This window comes from Coenobita brevimanus, chromosome 95, assembly GCF_032717465.1.
Source record: "Coenobita brevimanus isolate Jiangsu-jjx chromosome 95, ASM3271746v2, whole genome shotgun sequence".
NCBI lineage: Eukaryota > Metazoa > Arthropoda > Malacostraca > Decapoda > Coenobitidae > Coenobita > Coenobita brevimanus.
This window is the reverse complement of record NC_137048.1, coordinates 18,163,990-18,170,416: the sequence shown is the minus strand read 5'-3', so window position 1 is coordinate 18,170,416 and position 6,427 is coordinate 18,163,990.

Below are 6,427 nucleotides of genomic sequence, written 5' to 3'. Positions count from 1 at the left end.
GAGGTCGTGGCCTGCTGAGCTCAGACCACAGCTTAAGATCTGCCAGGTGAAAGATGCCAGCCAAATGGCAGAGAAGGCTGACGCATTCTTTACTGCATACGGGTATGAAACTCGAAAGCAAAACACCTGGAACAGAAAACCTGATAAATCTGGGAAATCGTCTCAGACTGAACCCCAGCAACAAGGCCATTCTCAGAATAATGGTCAAGGTCCAAAACCGCAGTGGAAGGACTAGGGGCAAAACACTCAGAAACCTGAGTGGAAGAGGTACAACAACTACCCTAACCAGCAGCAGTATCAGCCACGCAACCGACCGTCGGGACAAACTTTTTCACCACCAGCTCAAAAGAGGCAGGAAGCGAACGCAGCCTTCATTCCTCAGCAGCAGCACGGTGGTCACGTCCCTACCAGTATGGGTACTCCCCCACAGTTCACTAGTCCCACAGTGACAGTGAACCCCCCTCCACAGATGGCCAATGTTCCATCTTCTCAAGTATATAATTCACAAGGCACAATGTTTGCCGCATCAATTCAGCAGCCTCATGAGTGGCTAGCTGCTTCCTCCACAGGTCCACCCACAGGTGACAGTACCTTCCTTGTTCAGCCAGGGTTTGTGGGAGACATTCCTGTGAAGGTCCTGAGAGATAATGGATCCTCAGGTTGCTCTGTCAAGCAGAGTCTAGTTCGGCCTGAGCAGTATACAGGTCGACAGATCCATGCAAACCTTATTGATGGATCAGTGAGATTGTTCCCTGAGGCATGTATCCAGGTGGCATCTCCATTTTATACTGGTACGACACTCGCAGTTGTCATGCCAGAACCCTTATTTGACCTCATCATCGGCAACATTTCCGGAGTCAAGGATAGTTGCACCGAACATGATGCTACTCAGACTTCGGCTGCTGCGGTAACACGAGCCATGACTGAGGCTCCAGACTGTGTCACCCCAGTGATCATTGAATCGCCGCAAGATCTGATGTGTAGTCAACTTGTTGTACAAGAACAACATTCTGACCCGACACTTGCTGTCATGCGGAGCAAACAAAAGAGTCGAGTGATAAAATATTCACGGGGAAGTCGAGCCAAGTTCCTTCGCAAACAAGGACGGCTCTACCGTGAGTCACGAACACTCGAGGGCGAGGTTCGACTGCAGTTTGTCGTCCCCGCCAAGTACCGCCTAGCAGTGTTACAATGGGGTCATTGTTCAGCCTCAGGAGGTCACATGGGGAAAAGGAAGACCCAGGGCCGTATCCGAGCTGACTTTTTCTGGCCAGGGATGGGACGAGACATAGATAGTTTTGTCCGTTCCTGCAGTGTGTGCCAAAGTATCACCACTAATCAGGGAAATGCCCTTCCTGTGCCATTTGTAACCACACCCGTAATCTCTGAGACAGTTGAGAGACAGGGTAGTGGTGAAGTGGGTGCAGACCTGACGTCTCGCCCATTGGCCCCACAAGACACATTATGTCCAGGGCCTGTACATACATATTATGTACCGTAAGTTAAGGGGGAAGTTCGAGAGAGAACTCCGCAGAGGCGACTCGAGGCTATGGACGACCCGAGTTTGCACAAAGATTCTCAGCTCCCCGATACTAATATAAGTACTGTAGGTTAAGGGGGAAGTTCGAGAGAGAACTCCGCAGAGGTGACTTGAGGTTATGGAAGACCCGAGTTTGCACAAGGATTCTCAGCTCCCCGATACTAATATAAGTACTGTAGGTTAAGGGGGAAGTTCAAGAGAGAACTCCGCAGAGGCGACTCGAAGCTATGGAAGACCCGAGTTTGCACAAGGATTCTCAGCTTCCCAATATTAATATAAGTACTGTAGGTTTAGGGGGAAGTGAGAACTCCGCAGAGGCGACTTGAGGCTATGGAAGACCCGAGTTTGCACAAGGATTCTCAGCTCCCCGATACTAATATAAGTACTGTAGGTTAAGGGGGAAGTTTGAGAGAGAACTCCGCAGAGGCGACTCGAGGCTATGGAAGACCCGAGTTTGCACAAGGATTCTCAGCTTCCCGATATTAATATAAGAACTGTAGGTTAAGGCACAGGTTGAGGACCCGTGTGCAGTTCGAGGCTATGGAAGACCCGAGTTTGCACAAGGATTCTCAACTTGCTGACAGTAATCGTGTGCTATAATTAATGGCGACCTCGAATGTACGAAGCTTAGGCTGTCACTTGTATTTTTCAGCCAGAACGTACTTTTCGTAGCATGTACTGATTGCTAGGCAGAGAGAGTAATTGTAACTTAATAAGAATTTTGTCTCATTGACACTTTTGATGCTCCACCTTAATTGGTTTTGCAGGTACAGCAATGGGTGTAGCAGTTTTGCTGTGCAGGCCAGCTGATCGTCTGCCGCACACTGCCGCCTCTTCTTCTCTGCCTTCGTCGTCGCCATATTATTATTTACTATGTCATTTTACACGTAGGTACAGTTACACTACAACTGTCACACCTACACCGTGTATTACATACACCACGCTACACAACAATTAGTTGTCAGTGTAAATGTAGCGAATTTTCGCTCAGTTTGACCTGAGTACAGGATTTTCACCATCGTCATGGAGTTTTTCCCTCAAGTTTGTTTCTATTAACGTAAATACGAGGTTTTTTCACTCACTGGCGACTGCGACTTTCTCCTGTGGCAGGATAGCACACACACCACAGTGTGAATCTTGTGTGAATGAGTTAGGATGTGTATATATATATATATATATATATATATATATCCACAAATTTTTTCCCATAAGGAAAAAATTTAATTTTGTAGGGGCGTAATGTCACGAATCAAATTCGCGACATTTCCCTTTTGTGAGAAGCCACGAACTATTAGTGGAAAACTCACTGTTTATCGTTCAGTTAACCGCTCATTCGGACGGAAGCTTTGTCAAATCAATTTTTCGTTGTCATACGTGATCGTCTCTGTGTGAGACATTAGCGCTTCCGGTGAGCGATTTGTTTTGGGTGCGTTTCGCTCACTTGACCGTTAGAAAAATGCGGCCTACTGCTCCCCCTTTTTTCCCACGACTTACTCAGTCGAGTGTTTGCTCTGACGGAGAGAGGTTCTGTGCTCCAGCAGTGTGAGAGGTCAACCCAAGCTCCACAAGATCACAGCTCCAAGCTCCCACCCTTGGTGATACAAAGCATTCATCGTCCAGTATTTCCTTTCGTTTTCTTAGTCTTAAGAGTTTAATTAAGGTGTTTTTCCTAGGCGTAAGAATTTAGCTCAAGTGAGTGAGTGAGTGCGATCTCATTAATTTGATTTTGAATTGTAACGTTAAATTTATTTTGTAATCAATAAATTTAACAGTTCTTTTTCTTGAGCTTAATGTAAAGTAAACTCTTGTTTCATTTCTCCATAATTAAGCTTATTTCCCATATAGCTCCTAACTTGCATAAACGTTTGCCATTCATAACTGGTACTTAGGCCAGTCTTGTATTAAACTTAAAATCCGTTGTGCCTCCTAGGAGTTAAGCACCAGCAAGAACCTGATGCTATTATTAGTATTAGTTATTTATTGTCAGGGGTGAAGTAACTTTCTCCAGAGGGTAACAGTAACAGCAATGGAGTAATTAGTCTCTGCTGTGTACTGTTGAGAAAGTTTATAAATTCCCGTTCTTAGAGAATCGTGCGAAGCAGGCCAGCGTAAAGTAATCGTTGCTTGATTTAGCAAGACAATCATTGTCCCTGCTCTGCAATATTATTGAATATTATTATCAATTAAATAATATTTAGCATTTATTTTAAAAACACCGTGATATTTTAAAAACCCTGTGACACCCATCACACTAGCCAAGTACTTAACTGAAGTCACATTTTCCATTTCCTCATCATCCAGCCTTACTCTGCATTCAATGACTTGATTTCTCTCGAGGACCATAATTTTACTCTTTCTTACATTCATCTTTAGATTCTGTTTCTTACATGCTCTCCCAAAGTCATTCACCAACCCTTGCAGTTCCCCTTCGTCTCCACTTAACAATGCAGCATCATATGCAAACAACAGAACAGGAAGTTTCCAAATGCTGCACTCTCATTAGGGCCACTCCACCATTAACAGATCTACCGTGTTACTCTTATATAACCCCATCCATATACAGACTGAACAGCCATGGAGACATGACACTTCACTGTTTCAATCCAACATTCAGACAGAAAAATTCACTCAGTTCACCATCCACATGCACTGCAGCCCAAGCACCGTCATACATACTCTTCACAGCATTCAACAGCTTCCTATTTACCCGATATATCTTAATATTATCCACATTCCTTGTTTATACACTCTGTCATATGCTTTCTCCAAATCCGGGAAGGCCACATACATCTTTCCCTTGTCTAGAAAGTCTTCCACTAAAGACCTAAAGATTAATATCTAATCTACACAACCTCTTCCCTTCCAAAAAATTCCCTGTTCTTCTCAAACTAAATCCTCTCTTATTTCCCAAACTCTATCAATAAGTATCTCATTGCACTAAGAAGACAAATGTCCCTTTGATTACCACACATTTCTTTTCCCACTTATATATATATATATATATATATATATATATATATATATATATATGTATGTATATATATATGTATATATATATATATATATATATATATATATATATATATATATATATATATATATATATATATATATATATATATATATATATATATATATATATATATATATATATATATATATATATATATGTATGTATATATATATGTATATATATATATATATATATATATATATATATATATATATATATATATATATATATATATATATATATATATATATATATAATCTATCTATCTATATCTATATCTATCTATCTATCTATCTATACTGTATATGCTGGTTGACTTTGTCCGCTAGAGAATTTGTGAGTGAGGGACTTCATCCTCTCATGTGAGTCGTAGGATGCTCTGGAAACATTTGGTGTGAAACGACTCAAGCTGTTTGACGTAATGCTGGTGGGTAATCCAGGATTCAGCACCGTATAATGACTACAGACATACAGCTGTGTATACCGGTACCTTCGTCTCGCTCCTGAAGTTTCCTTTGTCAGAGACTCTGGATCTGAGACGTCCAAAATGAGACTTAAACGTGGTTAATTCGTGTAAGGACTTTCAATTTAATGTTATGTTTATCTGTGAGCACACTTCCAAGGTAGGTAAAATTCGTCACCTGTTTTGCATTTTCGCCATTTATCTTAAGTGCTAAAGGCTCTGCTGGGTTGTGTGTCTGAGATATCAATGCTGATTTTTTACATTTATTCACAGCCCCATTGCATGGTATATGCTGGAGACGATGATGAGACACTGTTGTATGGTTTCTAGTATATATGCAAGGACAGCACAGTCATCAGCGTATTGTAGCTCTAGGAAATGAATTATTTCAGTCTTTGCTTGTGCTTGAAGACGTCCGAGTTTTAACAAGTTACCATCTAGACATAACTGAATTTTTAAACCATTATCAGGCTTCATTTGTTGGTGGCTTATAAGGATGACTGCAGTTACACTGATGTTGAAAATGGACACATCCTTGCTTTATTCCCACGCTCACGTTGAAAGGTTCGGATATCGCTCCCACTTATGGACACATGAGCATTCACGTTGTCATGCATGCTCCTCAGGATGGTGAAAAATATGTTTGGAACTCGGCACTTTCCATAAAAGTTCTCTGTTGAGTGTCGAATGCTTTTACAAGATCGATGAATGTAGTTTACAAGTCATAGTTCTGCTTGTGGCATTTCTATTGTATCTGTCAGACAACGAAAATCATATCACAAGTGCTTCATTCTTTACAAAATCAGCATTGTGTCTCAGGAAGTGTTGACTCAGTCAGATGTATTGTCGCTTGGATATCATTATTTTCGCTAGTACATTGCAGGTATTCACAAGTATTGCATAATGGCCTTTAGAGAGTTGTATGAGCCACAACATCAGCCTCTCTGATATACCCACAGGTGATTCTTGAATCTTCTGTAGTAGGGTGCATCAGTCTGCAAAGCCAGTACCATGGTTACTTCTTACATTGTCTGGTTATCCCCTCCAGAAATCGGTATACCCTTCTCCTGCTTATGCTCTTTCCTGAGAGGCGACTCTCAGACAAGGCAGCAATGTTAATTTTATGTCTTTTCAGTTCATGGGTAATAAGGGTAGTTCTCTAGCGTGGTTATGTGTCCAGGTCTGTATCAGGCAAGGTTTGCATATTCCAGGTAAGAGTCACAGGGATTCTTTTACTTTTTCAACCGCAGTGTGGGATTATTTGACAGACTCGGTTATCTGCCCAGATGATGTAGAGAAGCAAATACTTAGGTTATCTTTTCTAAACCCCTCCCTGTCAATGGTAAGCAGCTGGGTGTCCGTTTCCGGCTGCTTAGTCGCAACGGATGCTGCTGAAAGCGTGACCTGCACC